The 25,614-nt window shown below is 40.0% G+C and overlaps 1 protein-coding gene across 2 annotated transcripts in view; it reads right to left on the bottom strand.

Moving 5' to 3' along the window:
- Positions 1–25,614, bottom strand: part of LOC132834167 (CTD small phosphatase-like protein 2) — an 81,884-nt gene that overhangs the window by 52,983 nt on the left and 3,287 nt on the right. Inside the window, exon 2 of one of the 2 annotated variants that reach the window (XM_060852828.1) lies at positions 182–432. The exons of the other annotated variant lie outside the window; for it this stretch is intronic. The gene's annotated coding sequence lies outside the window, so the exon portion shown is untranslated. The remainder of the gene's footprint in view (positions 1–181; positions 433–25,614) is intronic. 2 annotated transcript variants of the gene reach the window in all.

The following is a 25,614-nucleotide window of genomic DNA, read 5'->3' as shown; positions in this document are numbered from 1 at the left end:
TTTAAGAGGATTGTCAAATTCCCTCAACAATCAGAAAGATGGGAAAGATGAGGACCAAAAGAAGGACGTTTTGCACCATGATATGTAACTTAATTACTGTGGCACGTGCATTGAACCCCAGCTCCAAACCATTGGGCATACCCAGTGTCTCAAATTATGGATCTTCACCCCAAGTTCTTACATGTTCGGCTCAGATTCTGCATACTGAGTGAACCTGTCGACTCTTGATACAGAAGTGTACACATTCAGTTCATGGAGGTCCAGTGTGCGTGTTCAGTACTTGCAGATTTCTCGAAGTCTTAGCAACATTTCAAATTCCTGTACATCTGATTGAGTTGGACTCCTCAGCTATTCGGTGTATTGGACCATAGTGCACTTTTCACAGAAACAAGGACATAATCGTTCAATATATTCCTCACAACACCAGAAATCCTGTGTAATGAAAACAGAATTTGACTGATTCAGTTACTGCACAACAATGGTTCCAATTTAAATTTAGGGCATTACAAAAATCTTTGTTGATTAGATTATTAATCAAATTCCCTGTGACTGCAGAACACAAATCAATTTACAATTGGTTTTGGCACCTGTACTTCCAACCATTATAGATCACACACATACTGATATTACATTGTAAAATGGAGATGCTTAGATTATAAACCTTTGGATTGCAAGAGTTGTTCACTCAGATGTTAAATAGATGGAGACTCATCTGTAAGATCACTCAACACATTCTGACAGATTATAAACTCAAACAAAAAATCCCTTTATTTTGTACGATCTTGGCTTCATTCATTTTCAGGGCGAAATGTTGTCTGCTCTGATAGGACAGGATCGTGACACTTTACATCCTCTGCTGCCCAGCTCAGTGCCAAGAGCATCCAACTTTGTACACATTGGTCATCCCAGCTAAGTTCAGTAGTGAATGCAAAATCAGCAAAAACAATGAAAACTTAGAGAGAACCAGGACCATCCAACAAGTTATTGATCTGTTTCAAAAAGCATTTCATATAAAAAAAATCATGCTCAGAAGAAATTGGAAAATTTGTAATTAATGTAACCATATTGAGTAAAGTCTATTCATGTACTTAGCATGACTTTTTCTCGTGGTTAGTAGTATGAACTTCAGTCTTATACAATACATGCTCATCAGCCTTCTGGACTACATGCTGACACACAGCATATTCCACTGAGCACAAGAGTAGCAAAGTTAAACACAAAGTCTTCTTTGCTGCATTTACCTAGATGTTGGACAGATAAAATCCATTCTGGTTCATAGAAGATGGAAGTCCATTCACAAGACGACAATTGGACATACAAATACAAAACTGGGAAATAGAGGTGCAAGCCTACATTTAATTGCTCAGAAGCAGTTAACTTGCAGGGAGGACACAGCAAATGGATCCACATATTCTTCTACTTAGGTATATGGCAGGAAGGGAAGAAATGCAACTTCAATATTCAACATGTGGGAGGTATTTTAAGGGCCAGTTCTTTAGAGTACAGGACAGGCATGCTCTTTGAAAAATAAAGGACAGAAATAGCCGGATTCGGGAACCTTGGATGACAGGGTCAATTACCAATGAAGTCAAAACAAAACATACCAAAGGTTGAGGCAACTAAAAACATACAAAATCCTTGAACAATATACAGGAAGTAGGAAGGAGTGCAAACAGGAAGTTAGGAGGGCTAAAGTGAGCTACGAAATGTCCTTGGCCAGCAAGGTGTAGGAGAATCCAAAGGCATTTTATACATACATGAGATGCAAGCGGGTAGCTAGGGAAAAATTTGACCCACTCAAGGATGAAGGAGGGAGGTTGCTTGAAGCCAAGGAAACAGGTGATATCCTTAATGACTACCTTACATCAGTATTCACCAAAATGAGGGAGGTGAGAGATGCTGAAGTTAGGCAAAGGTGTGTGAATACTCTCGGACAGGTCAACATAATGAAGGAGGAAGTGTTGGGTGTCTTGAAATACATTAAAATAGACAAGTTCCCACTTTCAAATGGGAAGCAAGGGAGGGAATAGCTGGGGCCTTAACAGGGCCTTATCTTCGCATCCTCTTTGGTATCAGGCAAGGTTCCAGAGGACATGAGAATAGCCTTTGTTTAACGGAAACAGAGATAATCCAAGTAATTACAGGCTAGTGAGTTTGATGTCAGTAGTGGGGAAGCTCTTGAAGATGATATTGAGAGACAGGACTTATTCACATTTGGAAGCGAATGGACTTGTTAGTGATAGGCAGCATGGGTTTCTTTGGAAAAGGTCATGTCTCAATAATTTGAGTTTTTTGATGTCTTGAAATGCATAAAGGTGGATAAATCCCCAGGACCTGATCAGGTGTAACCTAGAATTCTGTAGGAAGCTAGGGAAGTGATTGCTGGGCCCCTTGCTGAGATATTTGTATCATCAATAGTCACAGGTGAGGTGCCAGAAGCCTGGAGGTTGGCTAACGTGGTGTCATTATTAAAGAAAGGTGGTAAGGACAAGCCAGGGAACTATAGATCAGTGAGCCTGACGTTGGTAGTGGGCAAGTTATTGGAGGAATCCTGAGGGACAGGATCCACACATATTTGGAAAGACAAGGACTGATTAGGAATAGTCAACATGGCTTTGTGTGTGGGAAATCATGTCTCACAAACTTGATTGAGTTTTTGAAAAAGTAACAAAGGATTCCTGAGGGCAGAACGGTGGACATAATTGACATGGACTTCAGTCAGGCATTCGACAAGGTTCCCCATGGGAGACCAGTTAAAAGTTAGATCTCATGGTATACAGAGAACTAACCATTTGGATATAGAACTGGCTCAAAGGTAGAAGAAAGAGGGTGGTGGTGGAGAGTTGTTTTTCAGACTGGAGGTCAGTGACCACTGGTGTGCCACAATGATCGGTGCTGAATCCACTACTTTTTGTCATTTATATAAATGATTTGGATATGAACATAGGAGGGTACAATTAGCAAGTTTGCAGATGACACCAAGATTGGAGGTGTAGTGGACAGCGAAGGAGGTTATCTGAGATTACAATGGGATCTTGATCAGATGAGCCAATGGGCTGAGGAGTGACAGATGGAGTTTAATTCAGATAAATACGAGGTGCTGCATTTTGGGAAAGCAAATCTTAGCAGGACTTATACAATTAATGGTAAGGTCCGAGGAAGTGTTGCTGAACAAAGAGATCTTGCAGTGCAGGTTCATAGTTCCTTCAAAGTAGAGTCGCAGGTATATAGCATGGTTAAGAAAGTGTTTGGAATGCTTTCCTTTATTGGTCAGAGTATTGAGTACAGGAGTTGTGAGGTCATGTTGTGGCTGTACAGGACATTGGTTAGGCCACTTTTGAAATATTGCATGCAATTCTGGTCTCCCTCCTATTGGAAGGATGTTGTGAAACTTGAAAGGGTTCAGAAAAGATATACAAGGATGTTGCCAGGGTTGGAGGATTTGAGCAGAGAAAGTGAGGACTGCAGATGCTGGAGATCAGAGCTGAAAATGTGTTGCTGGAAAAGCGCAGGTCAGGCAGCAACCAAGGAACAGGAGATTCGACTTTTCGGGCATGAGCCCTTCTTCAGGATTCCAAAAGAAGGGCTCATGCCCGAAACGTCGAATCTCCTGCTCCTTGGATGCTGCCTGACCTGCTGCGCTTTTCCAGCAACACATTTTCAGCTTGGAGGATTTGAGCTACAGGGAGATGCTGAATAGGCTGGGGCTGTTTTCCCTGAAGCATTGAAGACTGAGGGGTGACCTCACAGAGGTTTATAAAATCATGAGGGGCATGGAGAGGATAAATAGACAAAGTCTTTTCCCTGGGGCAGGGGAGTCCAGAACTAGAGGGCCTAGGTTTAGGGTGAGAGGGGAAAGATCTAAAAGAGACCTAAGGAGCAATGTTTTCATGCAGAGGGTGGTGTGTGTATGGAATGAGCTGCCAGAGGAAGTGGTGCTGGCTGGTACAATTGCAACATTTAAAAGGCATCTGGATGAGTATATGAATAGGAAGGGTTTGGAGGGATATGGCCAAATGCTGAAAAATGGGACAAGATTAGGTTGGGATATTTGGTCGGCATGGGCGAGTTGGACCAAAGGATCTGCTTCCGTGCTGTACACCTCTATGACTCTATATATAAACAATCTAGAGGAAAATGTAGGTAGTTTGATTAGGAGGTTTGCAGATGACACCAAAATTGATGAAGTTGGAGATAGTAAGGAGAATTGTCAAAGGATACAGCAGGATATAGACAGATTGTCGATTTTGGCAGAAAAATGACAGATGGAGTTTAATGTGGACAAATGTGAGGTGCTACATTTTGGAAGATCAAATTCAGGTACAAATTAAACAATAAATGACTCTTAAAGGAATGTTGACATAGAGGGAACTGGGTGTACAGGTTCACAGATCCCTGCAAGTGGTAACGCAGGTGTCTTAAGTAGCCAAGAATGCATACAGCATGCTTGCCTTCATTGATCAGGGGTTGAATATAAAATTTGGCAAGTTGTCTTACAGCTGTATAATATTTCATTCAGTTCTGGTTGCCACACTATTGAAGGAGGTGGATGCGCATGCAGATAAGATTTATCAGGATATTGCCTCATCTGGAGGGTCTGTTATTAGGAGAGGTTGAATAAACTTGTTTTCACTGTAAAGACAGAGGCTGAAGGGGATCTACAAAATTATGAGGGGCATAAATAAGGTGGATAGTCAGAGACTTTATCCCATTGGTGGAAAGATCAATTGCAAAAGGGCACAGCTTCAAAGTGAGATGGGGTAAGTTTAAGAGAGAGGTGAGGGAAAAGTTTTTCACACAAAAGGGTGGTGGGTACCTGGAACGCACTGCCAGTGGAAATGATGAAAGCAGGCACTTAAGCAACATGCATCTTGATAGACACATGAATGTGAGGTGAACAGAGGGATAAAAACTGCATATGGGCAATAAGTAGTGGGTCTACGTAAGGTTTAGGAACCAGTGCAGGCTTGATGGGCTGAAGGACCTGCTCCTGTGCTGAAATGTATTATATTGTATTTTAGGAGAAAACAGGCAGGCATAAATAAAGGGGAAGCAGTGGATGTAATATAATTGAATTTTCAAAAGGCATTTGATAGAGTACTACAGTTAGGCTACTTGATAAGATAAGGGTTCATAGTGTTGAATATAGAATATTGGGTTGGATAGAAGATTGGTTAACTAATAGAACACAGGATAAGAAGGGCATTTTCCAGATGGCGACATGTAACTGATGGAGTGCTGCAGGGATCAGCACTGGGTTCACAGTTATTTACAATATTATCAATGACTTGGATGAGGAAACTAAATGTACTATCGTCATGTTTATGGATGACAAATAAGTAACTGCAAACGGAAGTGGTGAGGATGATACATTGATTCTAACAGAGGAATACAGACCAGTTAGATGAGTGAGCAAACATTTGGCAAATGGAATACAAGTAGTTCTTCTATGACACAACAGAATCTTATAGAATCCCTATAGTGTGGAAACAGGTCCTTTGGTCTAACAAGTCCATTTTGAACCTCCGAAGAGTAATCCACCCAGACCCATTCCCCCACTATCCTATATTTACCCCTGACTAATGCATCTAATCTACACAGCCCTTGACACGATGGACAATTTAGCATGGCCAATTCACCTAATCATTGCATCTTTGGATTGTGGAAGGAAACCCACACAGACACAGGGAGAATGTACAAATTCCACACAGTCAGTTGCCTGAGGCTGGACTCGAAACGGAGTCCCTGGCACTGCGAAGCAACAGTGCTGACCACTGCAAAACCGCATTATGGAAAAATCTCGTTTTAGAAACAGTGCTTAAAGTGTTGTCGATGTAATCGTGTTACATCAACACAAGTTTTAAAAGTTGGCATTTTAGAAAGTGTCCCCAATTTGACAATCGCATTACAGTGAATTTGCGTTAACAAAACTTGCATTATAGCAGAACGACCTCTATAATGTGGAAAAATATGAGGTTATGTACTTTGGCAGAAAGACTTAAGGAACTGAGTATTACTTAAATGGAGAAAGACTGCAGAATGTTACAGCACGGAGGGATCCAGGAGCCCTCGTATATAATCATAAAAAGCTAGCATACCAGTTCAGCAGGTAATAGGAAAGGCAAATGGAATGTTGACCTTTACTTTAAAGGAAATGGAATATGCAGGATCAGCAGATTCTTTTTCCTGAACATGAGAAAACCACTTCATGGTCCTTTTCACCCTTGGTAATACCCCAAATTAACCAAATTTATTGAATTCAACTTCATAAATACCACAGTGAATTTAACCTCAACATCTCAGTCTTATAAACATTTTCCTGTTGCTATCCATCACACGTCAATAAAAAGAATTGGCACTCCTTCAGTCTTAGCTGTGGTGAGAATGATCAGGATACTTATTGCTCAAAAATGTATTTCCTGACAAAACTGGTACTGTGTAATGTTTGGTGAATAAATTTCAAATTTTAATTGAAAGTCAGTGTGCGCACACCATAAGCCCACGCATAAAGTTAATGTGATATATATTCAATTCCAAGTACCTAGATTAGATTCCACATTCAGGTCCAACATGTTTACCCAAATAAAGTCAAAAATATAACATTTAATACTTTTCATAGATAGTTTAGTACTAAACAGAACAATTCTCTGTCAGTTAATGTTCTTGATTCGGTACTGTAGAGATCACAGTCAATATACAGAAGAAAGCCACAGAAACCACGTGATTGTTAAATGCATATATTGCATTTATGTTTTTATATTGCATATATCCATTTTTAATCAGAAAGGTAATCAAGGGTTATGGAGGAAAGGCAGGCAATTTTATGATTATAAGATCAGCTTTGATCTCACTGAAGAAAGGAATAGGCACAATGGGCTAAATGGCCTGTTTCTGCTCCTATATCTTATGGTCTGAAAGAACAAGCTCAGACTTGACAGGTCAAATGATCTCCCAAACTAGTGTCAACATCTTATTGTCAGGTAGGATTAAGTACTCATCCTGGATGCAATATCATTTTTATAACCAAACAAAAATGTAACCAAAACAATAACCTCAATACTGAATTTACAAATCTGAGTATTTCTGTAGAGCTTTTAAGGTAGAAAGATGAACTACACTCACATGATGATATGTCACTATGCCCACTAAAAGCATCAGAACTTGTAGATAGATCAGCACTGTATTAGTAGACACTAGAATCTGGAGAAATAAGATCAGCCATGCTTAAGGTTCATCACATTGCTGATGAAGGGCTTTTGCCTGTAACGTCGATTTTCCTGCTCCTCAGATGCTGCCTGACCTACTGTGCTTTTCCAACACCACTCTAATCTTGACGTTAAGGCTCATCACATCTGACAGAAGTAAAATGGATATAGCAAAAACATTTGTTTTTCTTTCATTCGTCAGTCATATTTTAGTCACTGTTGAGCTACTTTATCACTATCTTAAGACAGCACTCTCTCTCTTCCCTGTTCTCTTGACATCAGAGCCAATTACAGATGGTAGAAGATTTGTGCCAACATGGGCATGTCTATTTGCATGTATTTTTAGTGAGTCACTACAAACACACAGACAGGAAATAGGTAGTCTGAAAGTGTGGCTTTGAGCACTTTTTGTGAAGCAATTCATGTTATGATTATGACAGGTTTCAGAATAAAATGGAACTCATTCATAAATGTCTGCATCATTGAAATAAGTCATAATCTAGTGCATGATTTGAGTCATTCGATTGAACATTTACAAAACAAGCTCAGTCAAGTTGAAAGGATCAGGCACTTCTATTTTCAGAAATAAACACCATGGCTCAGAACTTCAGATTAAGAAAGATATCCTATTTCAATGTGGAAGGGTTAGTCAAAGGAAGTAGTCAGAGGGATTGTTGAGAGCACTGGGGGAGTCAGTTTCATAATTTACCAGCAGTCAGACTAAGATTTTAATGTTTAACATTAGAAGAAGCATGGTCACAGGAATGAAAATCTCAACATATGAGGAAAGTGGGATGACTCTGGGTTTATACTAAATGGAGTTTAGAAGGATGAGAGGGATCTAATTGAAACATACAAAATACTGAATGGCCTGGATAGAGTAATGTTGAGAATATGTTTCCATTTGTATGAGAGTTGAGGACCCCAGGGCACAGCCTTAGAGTAAAAGGAAGATTCTTTAGAAAGGAGATAAAGAGAACCTTCTTCAGCCAGAGAGTGATGAATCTATGGAATTCATTACTAGAGAAGGCTGTGGAGGCTAGGTCATTGAGCATATTTAAGACTGAGATTGACAGGTTCTTGAGTATCAAAGGGATCAAGGGCTACAGGGAGAAAGCAGGAGAATGAGGTTGAGAAACGTATCAGGGAGGAGAAAGTGAGGACTACAGATGCAGGAGATCAGTGTTAAGAAAGCACAGCCAGTCAGGTAGCATCCCAGGAGCAGGAGAATCGACGTTTCGAGCATAAGCTCTTCATCAGGAGTATCATTTAGATCACAAATACATTTATCTAATATTGTTCAACATTTCCATGAGATTAATGAAACTTGATGCTAAAGTAAAGACTCACTGCCTCAGATGTCAGTCTCTATTTTTCGCTTATTATGAATCTCAGAAACTTTACATTACTGGAAGCCACCATTTGGTCTACCTCTCTGCCAGCTCTTCAAAATGAGAAATGCACCCAGTATCTTTCCTCCACCTCTACCATAACCCTGCACACATTTTCTTCACAGATAATAACTTAATTCTCATTTGAATGCCTTGAATGAATTCACGTCAACAACATTTTCAGGCATTGCATTTTTAACACCTTTAACAACCTATGTGAAAATGTGGCTTGTATTTACTGCTTCCTTTTACCTGAAATCTGTGCTCTCTTTGCTTTGATCCTCCCATCAGTGGAAACATTTTCACTCTGTTTACAATGTCCAGACCTCTCATGATTTTGAGTAATTCTACCAAATCTCCTGTTAACCTTCTCTGAAAACACTTCCAACTTTTCCAATCTATGCAATTGAAGGTCCTCATCTTTAGAACCACTCATGCATTTTTTCTGTACTCACTCTAATGTCTTTATTTTTTTAAAATGAAATGTGGTGCTCAAAACAGATGCAATCTAACTTCCAATAAAGGTGAATCAAGTCAATTCAGCTCCCACAAGCTCATTTTAATCAATGAACAGCATCAACTTCAATGGAAAAGGTGTCTGAAAAGAGAAATTCCAGGAGTGTCTTTTTTAGATTAGATTCCCTACAGTGTGGAAACAGGCCCTTCGGCCCAACTAGTCCACACCGATTCTCCGAAGAGTAACCACCATTTCTCTATGACCAATGTACCTAGTACTACGGGCAATTTAGCTAGGCCAAGTCACCCGACCTGCACATCTTTGGACTGTGGGAGGAAGCCCAAGCACCCAGAGGAAACCCACGCAGACACGGGGAAAATGCGCAAACTCCACACAGACAGTCGCCCGAGGGCAGAATCGAACCTGGGACCCTGGTGCTGTGAGGCAGCAGTGCTAACCACTGAGCCACTTCTTCTGCAACTCTGTGTAACAACCAAGCAGGTATCAGTTGTCTACAGCATGTCCGAGCATAAGCTAACACATTGACAATATTCATATGCTGCAGACTATCATATGGCATGTTGGAAAGACAACAGAAGTAGATTTTAACAATTCTACTTTCAGCACTCAAGAACAGATCAGGGTCATTAGAAAAGAGGTTGCCTAATTGATCTTGCAGTAAACTGGTGGTAAAAATCACCATAGTCCTACAAAACAACACAGCTGCTTGCTCATTAAGAAATGACTGGTGGTGGTTTAACCTGAGGGTCACCACATCTCAGATGAGAAGAGAAGTTGAAAAGAGGAGCCCAGTCAGTAATTTTCAGCCGTTGTAGGGACTGAACTCACTCTGTTGGCAGTAGTTGACATTGCAAGCCAACCATAAAATCAGCTGAGCTACGCAAGCCCCCTCCAACCAGGAAACAGAAGCAGCATATTCTTACCACCAAAACCACACTACTAATTTTGAGCACCACTTACATTTAGCACAATGTGGAGTTATATTTGAAACAAGTTGCAATTTATGACATTTCACCTTTAAGCATCATCATGAAAGTACAATATTATGAAATGAGATAGCAGAGTACCTATCAAAAACAATTAGCTCTGTATAAATTAAATCTTTACTGTCTGTGTGGAGTTTGCGCATTTTCCCCGTGTCTGCGTGGGTTTCCTCTGAGTGCTCCGGCTTCCTCCCACAGTCCAAAGATGTGCAGGTCGGGTGATTTGGCCTAGCTAAATTGCCCGTTTCTGTTTAATGTATGCAAGGCACTGGACAGTTATGATTAAAAAGCCTAACAAATACCATTGTTGCCTACCTTCAGGGTACATTAATAGTGGAATACAACTGCATTGAGCAGAGTCAATTTGGACTGTGGTAGCAAAATCCAGGGATCAGATAAATATCAGCAACCCTTTGTAGAAGTTTACTTTTGAATATTTACCTGGATGATTAAGTTGGGAAGTCAGTGACAGTGCAGACCAACTGCCATCTAATCAAACAACAGCTTGATACACAAAACCAGAATCTAGGATGGAAGCTGCTAGCTACTACTACTGTTCCACTCGTTCATTCTCACCCTATCACCCACAGGAAAACACTCAGATAATGAAACTGCTTCTGAAATAAACAGAAAACCAGAGAAGGGACATTCCCAACAACTGTAAGACACTTTATAAAAAGCAAAACTAAACAGATATCATAGAAAGGTAAGTGATTTAGGGAAGAAGGGGCAAACAAATCTTCTGGGATGAGACATGATAAGGCAAAACTCTGTGAAGATAGAAAAAAATCGGGTGTAAGAAAGAGAGTATGCAATTCTTTTAAATACCTGTCTGATTCTTGTCTATAAACGTATCAGACAAATGTCTAAATATTGTAGGAATAACATTCTCATTTTTTTCCCCCCACTTAATTGTTCTCTGCTATGCAGTAAAGGGAAGGTTGCAACAGTCCTACCAGACCACAAGGCTGCCCTCTCAGGGTCAACATACCTCAGGTAAAGGGCGAGGTTGAGAAGGTGGGACCTTCACAGTAACATAACTGGTGTAGGAAGTGAACCCACGCTGTTGGAAGTCACTCTGCATTGCAAACCTGTCATCCAGACAACTGAGCCAACAATCCCCAAGACAGCTGACATAAACATTGTTTGGTCTAAGTCTAACATAATGTTTAAAATAAAATTCTGAAGAAAATATGCCATTTGACCCCTCCATGGGAAAACATGAACAAAGATCTTTGTTAGCATTTCACATCTACAGTTCAATTTAATTCAAACTGACATAACTGCTTATAATTAAATAATTACCACAAGCCCCAAATTGAAACAGCCCTCTATTGTTGTATGTGTATCTCTCCCTCTCTCTCTCTCTCACTCACACAATTAATTTTGTTCAAATCTTATCCATGCTATTACATAAGACTGCACAAAACATACTGACCGCCTGTTTTAGTGAAACATAGAAGAGTAAATATTAAAAAGGAAGTAGTCACACCATTCTTGTTAGGAATGCAGCATAAGGATACAGCTTTTCTCAACAAAGTACCCTAACCTAGCCTAGGACAGTTTCTGTTCTCTTCCACACTTCTTCCCCTTTCTTTTTGTGGTAGAATTTAAAAGTGTATTTTTGCACCAGTAAAAAGAGACATTCAGCCATTCAAACATCAATTATTCCAACTGAAAATGTTAGCTGTGAAAGCTCTTTATTCATGGCCAATGAATATCAATGAATTTGAAGTTATAGAGTCATAGAGATTTCCAGCACGAAAACAGACCCTTCATACTGGCTGAACATGCCAACCAGATATCCTAACCCAAACTAGTCCAATTTGCCAGCACTTGGCCCATTTCCCTCTAAACCCTTCCTATTCATATATCCATCCAGATGCCTTTTAAATGTTGCAATTGTACCACTTCCTCTGGCAGCTCATCCCATATATTCACTACCCTCTGAGTTGCCCCTTAGGTCCCTTTTATATCTTTCCCCTCTCACCATAAACCTACGCCCTCTAGTTCTGGATGGCCCAACCCCAAGGAAAAGAATTTGTCTAATTATCGTCTCCATGCCCCTCATGATTTTATAAACCTCGATAAGGTCACCTCTCAGCCTCTGATGCTTCAGGGAAAACAGCCCCAGCCTATTCAGCCTCTCCTTACAGCTCAAATCCTCCAACCCTGGCAACATCCTTGTAAATCTTTTCCGAACCCTTTCAAGTTTCACAACATCCTTCAGATAGGGAGGAGAGCAGAATTTCATGCAATATTTTAAAAGTGGCCTAACCCAATGTCCTGTACAGCCGCAACATGATCTCCCAACTCCTGTACTCAATACTCTGACCAATAAAGGAAAGCATACCAAACGCCTTCTTCTCTATCCTATCTACCTGTGACTCCACTTTCAAGGAGCTATGAACCTGCATTCCAAGGTCTCTTTGTTCAGCAATACTGCCCAGGACTTTACCATTAAGTGTGTAAGTCCCGCCATGATTTGCTTTTCCACAACGCAGCACCTCACATTTATCTAAATTAAGCTCCATCTGCCACTCCTTACCCATTGGCCCATCAGATCAAGATCCCATTGTAATCAAAGGTAAGCTTCTTCGCTGTCCACTACACCTCCAATTTTGGTGTAATCTGCAAACTTACTATCTGTATCTCCAATGTTCACATCCAAATCATTTATATAAATGATGAAATGTCGTGGGCCCAGCATCAATCCTTGTGGCACTCCACTGGTCACAGGCCTCTAATCTGAAAAACAACCTTCCACCACCACCCTCAGTCTTCTACTTTTCAGCCAGTTCTGTATCCAAGTGGCCAGTTCTCCCTGAATTCCATGAGATCTAACCTTGATAACCAGTCTCCCATGAGAAACCTTGTCGAACGCCTTACTGAAGTTCATATAGATTACATCTACCACTCTGCCCTCATCATTTGTTACTTCTTCAGAAAGCTCAATCAAGTTTGTGGGACAGGATTTTCCACGCACAAAGCCATGTTAACTATCCTTAATCAGTCCTTGCCAAATACATGTAAATCCTGTCCCTCAGGATTCCTCCGACCACTTGCCCACCACCGATATCAGGCTCACCAGTCAAATGTTCCCTGGCTTTCCTCACCACATTTCTTAAATACTGGCACCAAGTTAGCCAACCTCCAGTCTTCGACATCTCACCTGTGACTATCGATGATACAAATATCTCAGCAAGGGGCCCAGCAAACACTTCCCTAGCTTCCCACAGAGTTCGAGGGTACACTTGATCAGGTCCTGGGGAGTCATCCACTTTTATGCACTTCAAGACATCCAGCACCTCCTACTCTATAATATGGAATTTTTCAAGATATCACTATCTATTTCCCCATATTCTATATCTTCCATGTCCTCCTTCAGAGTAAACACTGCTGCAAAATACACTTTTATTATCTACACAAAGGCCGCCTTGCTGATCATTGAGGAACCCTATTCTTTCCATAGTTACCCTTTTGTCCTTAATGTATTTATGAAATCCCTTTGGATTCTCCTTAACCCTATTTGCCAAAACTACCTCATGTCCCCTTTTTGCCCTCCTGATTTCCCTATTAAGTATACTCCTGCTGCTTTTATACTTCTAAGGATTCATTTGATCCCTCCTGTCTATATCTGACATGTGCTTCCTTTTTTTTAACCAAAACCTCAATTTCTCTAGATTTCTAGCTTTCCCTACAACTACCAGCCTTTCCTTTCATTCTAACAGGAATATACTGTCTCTTATTATCTCATTTCTGAAAGTTTCCAATTTTCCACGTCGTCTCTTCACCTGCGAACATCGACCACAACCAGTTTTGAAAGTTCTTGCCTAATACCATCAAAATTAGCCTTTCTCCAATTTAGAACTTCAACTTTTAGATCTGGTCTATCCTTTTCCATCACTAAAAGCACTATAACTATGGTCACTGGTCCAAAAGTGCTCCCCCACTGACACCTCAGTCACCTAGGCAGGAGTGGGTTCTGCAGATGCTGGAGATTAGAATGGTGCTGGTAAAGCACAGCATGTCAGGCAGCATCCAAGGAGCAGGAAAATCAACGTTTTGGGCAAAAGCTCTTCATCAAGAAGCCTCATTCCTGATGAAGGGCTTTTGCCCGAAATGTTAATTTTCCCGCTCCTTCGATGCTGCCTAATCTGCTGTGCTTTTCCAGCACCACTCTGACCTCAAGTCACCTGCCCTGCCTTATTTCCCAAGAGTAGGTCAAGTTTTGCAGCTTCTCCAGTAGGTATATTCAGATACTGAATCAAAACATTTTCTTGAACACACTTAACAAATTCCTCTGCATCTAAATCCTTAACACTATGGCAGTCCCAGTTTATATTTGGAAAGTTAAAATCCCCTCCCATAACCACCCAATTATTTTACAAATAACTGAAAACTCCTTACAAATTTGTTTCTCAATTTCCTGCTGACTATTAGGCGGACTATAATACAACCCCAGTAAGGTGATCATCCCTTTTCCATTTCACAGTTCAACCCAAATACCTTCCCTGGATGCATTCCCAGGAATATCCTCCCCAAGTACAACAGCAGTACTTCCCTTGTCAAAAACATCACTCCCCATCCTCTCTTGCCCCCTTTCTATCCTTCTTATAACGTTTGTATCCTGGAACATTAGGCTGCCTATCCTATCTACCCCTGAGCCACGTTTCTGTAATTGCTAATGATATCCCAGTCCCATGTTCCTAACTCAAAAATACAAATGGCTTGTAGAGTTCAACTGATTCCAACATAATCAATCAATCATAGAATTCTAACAGTGTGGAAACAGGCCATTTGGCCCAACAAGTCTACACCAACCCTCTGAAGGGTATCCCACCTAGACCCATTCCCATACCCTAGTACTTTACATTTTCCCTGATAATGCACCTAACCTACACATCCCTGAACACTATGGGCAATTTAGCATTGCAAACTCACCTAACCTGCACTTCTTCGGGCTGTGGGAGGAAACCAAACCACCCAGAGGAAACCCACACACACAGACCCAAGGGTAGAATCAAACCAGGGTCCCTGGCATATTTGGAACATCAAGGTAATTGCTGGGATTTAAATGAAGTACCAGATTATATATCTGCATCAAGACAAAAGAATGGAGTCAAAATATGGAATAAAAATATAAACAGCTGGAAAAATGTAGCAACTCCATCAGCAATTGGAAAAAGACAGGTTAATGTTTAAGGTAAAGGTCCTTTCATCAGTTATGATAACCAAGCTCTTCTCAAAGCAATGTTGCTTTTAAATGCATTTTGTGTATTATTCTTATGAAGTAGAGTTTTGCAGTAGTTACTATGGATGATAAATATCTTACAGGTCAATTGTTTATAATTTCATATAATAAAATAAAAACTTTTTTTAAAAACCTGATCATCATACAGTTTGGCTTATACAAGATCCCTTGGTCAAATTCATTCTGTTGCTTCTTGGGTTATCATTAAAAACCACAATAACCTCAATAGTTTCATTTTATAGAAAAATCAATCAGAGCTGATTATTACACAATGTTCATGGCTCACCATATAGACTTGGAATTATAACTGCCATTCCTTCACCATCACTGGGTCAAAATCCTGGAATTTCTGCCCTAATGCCATTGCGAGTCTACCTATACTCCAAACAGTCTGCAGCAGTTCAAGAAGGCAGCTCATCGTCAATTTCTCACGAGAACTAGGCATGGGCAATAAGTACTGGCCCAGCTTCTGTGAAACAGTTAAAGAACTGGATCTCAGGGGACAAGATCAATTATGACTGTGATATACACAAACTACCAAAACAGGTATTATTCATTGCCTACACAAATGGAATAATCAACAATTAAGTCAATTCTGTCAAAACATGAAAAGAACGGATGGAAAAATCTTCATAGTAGAATGATAATTTGCATAAATTTTTATATTTATGTATTCACTGACAACTTGCCAACATTTGCATATATACTAGAGTATAAAACTACAACTATCAACTTCTTCCACTATACAATCCCTCCACTACTGGCACATAGCAGCATGTCATCTACCTTTGAAACTCAATATCTACTACATAGAAGGACAAAGGATGCAGATGCACAGAAACAGCACCCCAGCCAAATTTCCTTCCAAGCCACAAAGTATCCTGACTTTCCCTTATTATCACTAAATACTGAATCTGAGGGCTAGCCATGTCTTTACAAAATTGTAAAGGAACTTCAACTACTTTTTATTACAGACAAACATGAGGACCACTGATGCTGGAGATCAGAGACTAGACTAGAGTGGTGCTGGGAAAGCACAGCAAGTCAGGCAGCATCCAACGAGCAGGAAAATCGACATTTCGGGCAAAAGCCCTTCATCCGTAGGGCTACTTTTTATTACAGCCATCTTGACATAAAAGCCAACATTCTGTTAGACGTTTTTTAAAAAAATGGCTTTGTACCTGCTCACCAGTCTGTAGTTTGTACACAAATAGTGAAACATTAAAAAGGAAAAACATTTGGCAGAGTTACACTAATACTGAATAGTTAAATATTATATAGTGGTTTGATAAAAACATCTTCAGACAATATTCTTAAGTGACAGCTGAAGTCTAAATATTAAATTTGCACTTTACAGTTTATATTTCAGCAATGCACTGGCATGGTTTGAATACAATTGTTTCAAAACATTACAGATGCACTTTAGAAACTTCGGTTTTTCTACTAGATTCATGTCAATTTTCCAATAAAATATAATTTAAAAATCAGAATGCTCATCTTGATTCGGTTAGAATAAAGATATGCTCCCAGAAAATTTAAAGGGGTTCTTGTAATTCCTCCAATGTTTCTTTACTTTTTTATTCCGTTGCATTATAAACATTATGGTAATAAAAGGTACAAAGAGATATACCAGAAATGGAAGATTACAATTCCAGGGATGAGCAAAACATGTTAGCATTTCAAAGTAATGTGGAGTACAGACACTTCTAAAATGCGATAGCTGCATTCTTGTACATCCCCGTGCTATATAAAAATTTCGCAATAAAAATAACACAAAGTGTTGGGATGTAATTGCACTATAGCAAACACACATTTTACAAGTTCGCATTTGAGAAACAACGTTTCTTATTCATCAAACGTATTACAGCCAATTCGTGTTAACAGAAGCATAACAGCAGAACTGGTTGCAGTCGTATCTTTAAACGTCAGGCACAAATCAGCAGTTCTTGGAAGATTTTCTCAAATCCAAAGTTGCTGACAGTAATCTTGAAGCGGGAGGAGAGCACTCTGCATACATTTATATTTTAATGTCAGCCCTGATGATCTCAATAGATTTTATTGATCAAGTTTCACAACTTGAAGGCATGTGAATATACAGCATATACAAGATCACGGCATGCATCTAACACTCCAATGATGGCAAATAGGCTATGTGCTTTATTGGCATATCTTATTCTTTTATAAACATCCTTGTTCTTTAACTGCATTATCAATGTGGTAGTGGCCAAGGACTCTTACCAATTTTTATAGATGCACCATAGAAAACAGCCTATCTAGATGCATCACAGCATGGTTTGGCAACTGTGCTTCCAAAGACCGCAGGAAATTACAGAGTTGTGAACACAGCCCAGCCCATCATGCAAACTGACCTTCCATCCATTGACTCCACCTATACTTCCCACTGCCTCCGGAAAGCAACCAGCATAATCAAAGACCCCGCCCGTCCTGGTTCTCTCGAACAGAAGATAAGAAAGTTTGAATAGCCGTACAAATAGATTTAAGAACAGCTTCTTCCCCACTGTTATCAGACTTTTGAATACACCTCTGAAATATTAAGTCTGACCTCTCTCTCTGTGCCTGTAATGCAGTATTCTGCAATGTGTTCTGGTACCCAGAATCACTCTGTATGATGCGATATATCTGTATAGCTCTCAAAACACCACTTTTCATTGTATCTCAGTACATGTGACAACAATAAATCAATCAAATCGGCAGAAATAAGCTCAGATAATTGCTGTCCCAGTCCCACAAGATATGACAAGGATTCACACACTCATCACAGGATCCTTCAACATATCTTACGAAGGAAATTTTTTCCTTTTCTTTTTCACTGTTATCCTGACTATACAATCCACTCATGAAGAGTCGAGCTCATTAAAATTAATTCAATGCAGGGCTCTTACTGCAGACCAGAATGAGTATTCCACCCAGTTAGTGAGGCTGACTCCAACACAGCTCTGTGAGTTAGCAGGACAGTGAAAGTTAACAGACTTCTCTTCCACTCATTTTTAATCATTCTGCATGTGGCAGTCCTGCTTTTGGCTGTCAAAGTTCCATGTTCTAGCATTTGACAGCACCTTCCAAACCTAGGACCTCTACTCCCTAGAAGGGTAAGGGCGGCAGATACACAGGAACACCGCCCCCAGCAAATCTCTCACCATCCTGACTTGGAAATATATCGCTGTTCCTCCAGCGTCAGTGAGTCTAAATCCTGGAAACTAACAGCACTGTCGAAGTATTGAAACCACATAGATTGTAACGGGTCAAGAAGGTGGCTCACCACCACTTGCTCTCAGGTGGGCAATAAACTTTGGCCTAGTCAGCCACACCCACATCTCCTGAATAAGTTTAAAAAAGTCATCCCCTTAAATCTCTCTCTCTCTTCCTTGACGACACTCCTTATAACATACCTGAGGGCATTGTGGGTCTACTTGCAGCACACAGACTGCTGTGGTTCAAGATGGCAGTTCACCACCACCTTCTCAAAGGACAATTACAGATGGGCAATAAATGCTGGCACAGCCAGCAACACCCACGAATTAATGAAAAAACCTTGTTGACCAATATGATTTGGTCATCTGTCATAATATGAGACTCAGTGACAAATTTCTGTTTGATAATCACTCCTGTGACATAGCTGGGGATGTGTTGTAATATTAAGGATGCTATATAAATACAAATTATTTTTCTTTGGTTTTTGACTTTGCTGACCACACTTCCACAACCGGTTTCACAACATACAAACAACATCAAAGCTTGACAGCTTTCACTATGTAAGAGCTACGTGTCTGTGAAAGGGTGAATATTTCCTGGTCAGTCAGTGACAACCTCTACATCTTTTAAGACTGTACCAGCTGGTTAAATTACTGTTAACTAAGCCAAACGGGACAGCAACTGCTGAAACAAACTGGAGACAGGGTAGGCAGTGTACAATGCCACTTGCCTAGTCCATCATGAAAACCAGACATTCTGCTGCCTTGGGAAAGCAGCCAGCATAATAAAAGACCCCTCCCACCTTGGTTATATACTCTTTCTTTATGCAGAAGATACAAAAGTTTAAAAACATAAACAGATTCAAGAACAGCTTCTTCCAAACTGTTATCAGACTACTCAATGGAATTCTCATATATCAGAGTTGATCTTTCTCTGCATCTGTAACACTATATTCTGCTTTCTGTTCTATTACCTGATGTACTTATGTAGAGTATGATTTCTCTGGTTAACAAGTAATACAATACTTTCAATTATCTTGGTACATATGTCAATAATAAATCAAATCAAATCCCATTCTTTTTCTCAGTGAGTCACTAATCTGTGAAACTCTCTTTCTCAGAAAGCAGCTGAGGTCGAATCATTGAATTTCTATAAGGCTAAATTAAATAGGTTTCTTTATGAACAAGTGAGTTAAGGCATCTGCAGTCCTCACAATCTCTAAGGCTTATGTGGTGCAGACAGAAGAGTAAAGTAGATCTGCCATGACTTTTTAGAGCAAGTGTGAAAGGCTAGTTGGCCTGCTCCTGCTCTTAATTCTGATATTCATGTGGAGAAAGTCAAGGGTTCTGCCATGTGAAAAAGACAATAGCATATGCATTTCATAGGGATACAATGTTAAAGTCAAAAGCAGAAGATTTACAAAAAACATTTTCAAACAGAGAGTGGTGAGGGTCTGGCATGCACTGCCTGGGAGGGTAGTTGAGGGCAGGAAACCTCATAAGCTTTAAAAAGTACTTGGATGAGCACTTGAAGTGTCATAACATTCAAGGTTTTGGGCCTAAAGAGGGAATATGGAACCACGGTACATGGTAGTATAGTTTTGGTACAGACATAATGGGCTGAAGGGCTATTTCCATACTGTATTATTCTATGAAAGCAAGCATGGGGATTACTGAGCATTATCAAAGATACCAAATTGATTAAGCGAATATAGCTGCATTGCTCTAAGATGGTGTTACTGTACCTGCTGAACAACATAAATTTGTTAAACTGGAGCACACTTAACATAATATACAGGCCAACTGGTGTACTTCTAAAGAGTGACACTTCACATCTATTAGCACTAACTGCACTACAACTGGCCCAACAGCCTGAGCTGCAGAAAGGAAAAAAAAGGTAAAATTTCTGGGACCACAAATGAAATGCTATCCATGATTTAATACCATATTGCATGCCTACATATGGCCTGTAAAGAAGGCTACCTAGGGAAAAGTTCTTCCCCCACTGTTGAACACTCCAATTAACATCAATGACTCCAATGAGAATCATACCAGAGTTTGCTGTTCAGAATCTCATATTTATAATGAGCTCATAAAATCCCTACCCTGCAAATCAAGTCTAGACCAACCCTCTGAAAAGAATCCCACCCAGACCCAGTCTCCCCCTCCCTCCCCATACTTATCGTGGCTTATCCAATAAGCCTACTCATCTCTGGACACTACATGGCAAACAAGCATGGCCATTCCACCCAACCCGAATATGTTTGGATTGTGGGAGGAACCCGGTGGAATCCCACAAAGACATGGGGAGGTTCCGTGTAAACTCCACACAGACAATCAAACCAAGGTCCCTGGAGCTGTGAGTTAAAAGCGCTAACCACTGTGCCGTGTTTCCAAATTTGCAAAGCAGAATAGAAATTGCTGGACAACTAGTTCTGAAGAAAGGTCAGTGGACTTGAAATGTTAACTTTGCTTTCTCTCCATAGATGCTACCTGAAATTCTCCAACAGTTCAGTTTTTGTTTCAGATCATGAGCATCCACAGCTTTGTTTTATGCAAAGAGAAAACAATGTCTCAATGAGGAACACCGCAGCAAAGATTAGCAGCATTAAAACATTTACATCAAATCTTCATTGCAAAAAATCATCACAACAGATGAGGAACCAAAGTACGAAATCAGAGGGTTGTCAGAGGGTTGGTCAAAAAGAGTTATTTTAAGGATGCTCAAAGAGAAAAACTGGAGAACACGGTTGGCTGAAACTAGGAGTTTGGCTTCATAAAGACCCAAAACTACAGATACTATGGCAAAATTGTGCTTGGATTTGAATGCCAATTAAAATGCACAGATAGATGCTAAACTGCTGGAAAACTTTAAGCTACAGGCAGATTATTCTGTAGTCATTACATATCTGATTTAAAAAAAACAAAAAACATTAATTTTCAGAATGCTATTAGTAAACAAAATATTTTAATTAGAAATTAAACTCAATTCTTTGTTTCTCAAATATATTCTTGCATAAGTAAAAAAGTTCTGAATAGCTTTGCTAAAAGCACAAGGTTGCCTCATTAGAACTGAGCCTATGGAATGAGGAAATATGTCCAATGATTCATACATACTAGTGAAACTTCTCAGATGATCAATATTAATTGTTAATCTGTCAAAATGCATCAATGTAAATCTCATCAGTAGTGTGCACTAGGGCCCACATTAAGAACTCAAGATATATTTAAAATTGTAAATGATCCTCTATTTGTATACACCTCCACCCTACTTAGGGGTCTTCAGGGTCTTTAGCCATAACTAAAGACAGACACCGGTCACCTACTTCAACTAAGTTCTGAATCCATGCTCCAATGTTCCTGATTGCCTTAATCTTCTACCAAAAAGAAATCTAAGAAAAAGCAAGATAAAACTATAAAAAGATCCAGAACTAATTAAAACTCAGGGTTTCGATGATGGCCGTGAGTCATAGAAAACGCATTTGCCAACACTTTCATTCAACTACTCATTGCTGATGATTCCCAAGCACCCACTTGCAATATATTTTTCAAGAAACCACATCCAGAAAAAAACCCAAATACTAAACAACACAGGTAAAGATCCTTTACAGTACCTAGATTCTTTATTCATACACTCAGCCCAGCTATCACATTGGTAAACAAGAGCTATAATTACTAGTAATAATAGTGCTAAAGTGTCAGTTTAACCCGGGTGTTGGTGAACATTTACAAACTCCTAATTTTGCTTTTACTATTTAAGTGTGTCATTATTTTGTCTCCTCTCTCCAGTTTACCAAGGCTTATAAGACCAAAGATGTAGAAACAGAAGTAGACCATTGAGTCTGCTCTGACATTCAATTAGGTCATGATAATCCTCAACTCCACGCTCCTGCCTTTTCAACATAACCCTAGACTCCCCATACTAATTAAAAAGTCATCTCAGCCTTGAATATACTTGATGACCCTGCCTAAACAACCCACAGTGATAAAGAATTCTACAGATTCACTTATCTCAAAAGAAATTCCTCCTCATCTGTGTCTTCAATGTGCAGCTCCTTTTTGAGATTATGCCTCCACATCCTAGACTCTCCCAAAAGGGGTAACATCCTTTCAGCATCTACCCTGTCAAGTCTCCTAAAAATCTTGCATGTTTAATAAACTTGCTTGTCATTCTTCTATATTCCAACAAACACAGGTCCAATCTACTCAACCTCTCCACTCAAGCCCCAGGATCAGTCAAGTGAACCTTCTCTGAACTGCATCCAACGCCAGCATATATTTCCTTAGTAAAAGGGCCCAAAACTGTTCACGGAATTCCAGCTGTGGCCTGACTAATGTTTTGTATAACTTTAGCACGACTTTGCTATTTTATATTCCATTCCCTTTGGAATAAGGGTCAACATTTCATTTGCTTTCCTTTTTACTTGTGAACTGGTATGTTAGCTTTTTGTGTCATTGTCACCATTTGCCTTCCCAACTATTTTTGTATCATCTGCAAACTCAGTTATCGTACACAATTGGTGGTTGGGATCTGACATAGGAGAAGGTGCTCAAGCCCTAAAGTTGTTGAATTCAGTATCGAGTCCAGAAGGCTGCAGGGTACTCAAGCAGAAAATGAAGTGTTCTTGCAGCTTGAGCTGAGTTTTACTGAAACACTGGAACGAGCCCAAGACCGAGATACTGGCCATGGAGCACATTGGAGCGTTGAAATGACAGGCAACCAAAGCTCAAGATCATTTCTGAAGACAGAATGCAGGTGTTCCACAAATCAGTCACCCATCTATGCTCCTTCTCCCACATTGTGGGCCATGATTACAGTACAATAGATTGAGTGAAGTTCTGGTAAATCGCTCCTTCACGTAGAAGGTGTATCGGAGCCTTGGATAGTGAGATGGAAGGAAGTAAATGGGCAGGTTTTATATCTTCTGCGATGAATGGAAAGGTGCCATGAGGATATGGGAAGATGTTGGGAGGAAAGGAGGAGACCTATATGTCCCAGAGGGAATGGTCTCTGCAGAAGGCTGACAAAAGCGGGGAGGAGAATTCACAAACACAAGTTAAAAGACCTTCTTTAGCACTGCGCAAGCAAATTCTCAAACTAACTCAACCAACCAGAATGATTTTTTAAGTTCCTTTATAGAAAGGATGAAAACTTATACTACAAGCAATATTTTAAAGTTTTATGACCATGTGAGACACTGAAATTCTTTTCAAATTAAAAATTACCCCCAATAAAAATGAAACTTATGAATAGTAAGTTAAGCATAATTTTGTTAAATCAAGTGCTCTTGGCAAATTTTTCATTTTAAAATTTAAGTATCCAATAAAGTTTCCTCACTTGTGAAAAAATTATCTGATCTGCATTGAATTATTTTGGCAATCACAGTCAAAAGAAATAACTTGAGACAATTGTAACATCTGTGAAGAATTCTGAAATCAAGCCATGTTTTCTTGTAACCTTGAAAATCATGGATCAGTAATGGTCTGATAAAGGAACAAAAAAATTGTCAGAACGTTTTCACTGCATCAGCAACAGTATTTGTTTTAAATACAGAGCTCATTAAAAACTTGCCCTTGATGAAAAAGTCAAAAACACTAAAATAAAACAGACTGGTGATGAAAGGTTATTGACCTGAATTCTTAACTCTTGCTTCTCTCCCCATAGATGCTGCCTCAATTCTTGAATATTTGCAACATCTTCTGTTCATTTCAAATTGACAGCATTTACAGTATTTTGCCTTTGCAAAAGTATAAGTAACAAGACTGAATAACCCAGGAAATGCTTTTTTTCTATAAGTCTGACTACAAAATTCTTATCTCAGCTAAATCATTAGAATTGAGAGAAAGAATTAAATGACAAATCAATCAGAGTACCCCCAGCAGATAACAGAACAACACTGAGCAAATCATTGCCAGATCACCTTGCAAACTGGGGGAAAGTCTTGTAAGGAAATTAAACGTTTTGAAAACAAAATTAAAGTGCTGTGCACATTTTACAAGTTTTGGGGGGACTAGCAGACAGAAATAATTGGTTTACAACGCATTAACAACATTGCTTGTGACTGAAACCCAAACGTAATTATAGCTCACAATGGTAGGATGAGTAATTTGGATCGACTGTATTTAGATTCAAGTGGCACAAATCCAGAGCACAGTTCAGGACGAAAGGATGACAAATTGGTGCAATGATTCTAAGGCTCGTGCCCAGGTGTATTACTGAGTCTTTGCAATATCTATTATTTTACAATATAAATGTTGTATAGATCAAATCTAACTTTATGCCGTCATTATACTCTAAGAAAATCAAGTAAACACAGAAGTTATCTCTACCAAACTACGTCAACCTGAAAGATCAGGAATCAATACATAAAATTAACTTTTAAAATGAAAGGTGAAGAAAGGGACTGTGAGGAAAGAGAACAGCAAATGATATGAAATAAATTTTGAAAATTAATTTATGGCATGACGGTATTAACAGCTGACTAGTATTCACTGCCAACCCTAACAGTCCTGCGATCTGATGGCTTGTTAGAGGAGTGAACAAGGAGGGGGGAGGAGAGGGCACGGGGAGGGGCAAGGAGAGGAAGAGAGAAAGAACACGGGGGGAGAAAGAGAGAAAGAACACGGGGGGAGAAAGAGAGAAAGAACACGGGGGGAGAAAGAGAGAAAGAACACGGGGGGGGGAAGAGAGAAAGAACACGGGGGGGGAAGAGAGAAAGAACACGGGGGGGGAAGAGAGAAAGAACACGGGGGGGGGAAGAGAAAGAACACGGGGGGGGGGAAGAGAAAGAACACGGGGGGGGAAGAGAGACAACACGGGAGGGGGGAAGAGAGAGAACACGGGAGGGGGGAAGAGAGAGAACACGGGAGGGGGGAAGAGAGAGAACACGGGAGGGGGGAAGAGAGAGAACACGGGAGGGGGGAAGAGAGAGAACACGGGAGGGGGGAAGAGAGAGAACACGGGAGGGGGGGAAGAGAGAGAACACGGGAGGGGGGAAGAGAGAGAACACGGGAGGGGGGAAGAGAGAGAACACGGGAGGGGGGAAGAGAGAGAACACGGGAGGGGGGAAGAGAGAGAACACGGGAGGGGG

Source organism: Hemiscyllium ocellatum, chromosome 39 (genome assembly GCF_020745735.1).
Source record: "Hemiscyllium ocellatum isolate sHemOce1 chromosome 39, sHemOce1.pat.X.cur, whole genome shotgun sequence".
Lineage (NCBI taxonomy): Eukaryota > Metazoa > Chordata > Chondrichthyes > Orectolobiformes > Hemiscylliidae > Hemiscyllium > Hemiscyllium ocellatum.
This window is presented reverse-complemented; position numbering and strand designations above follow the sequence as displayed.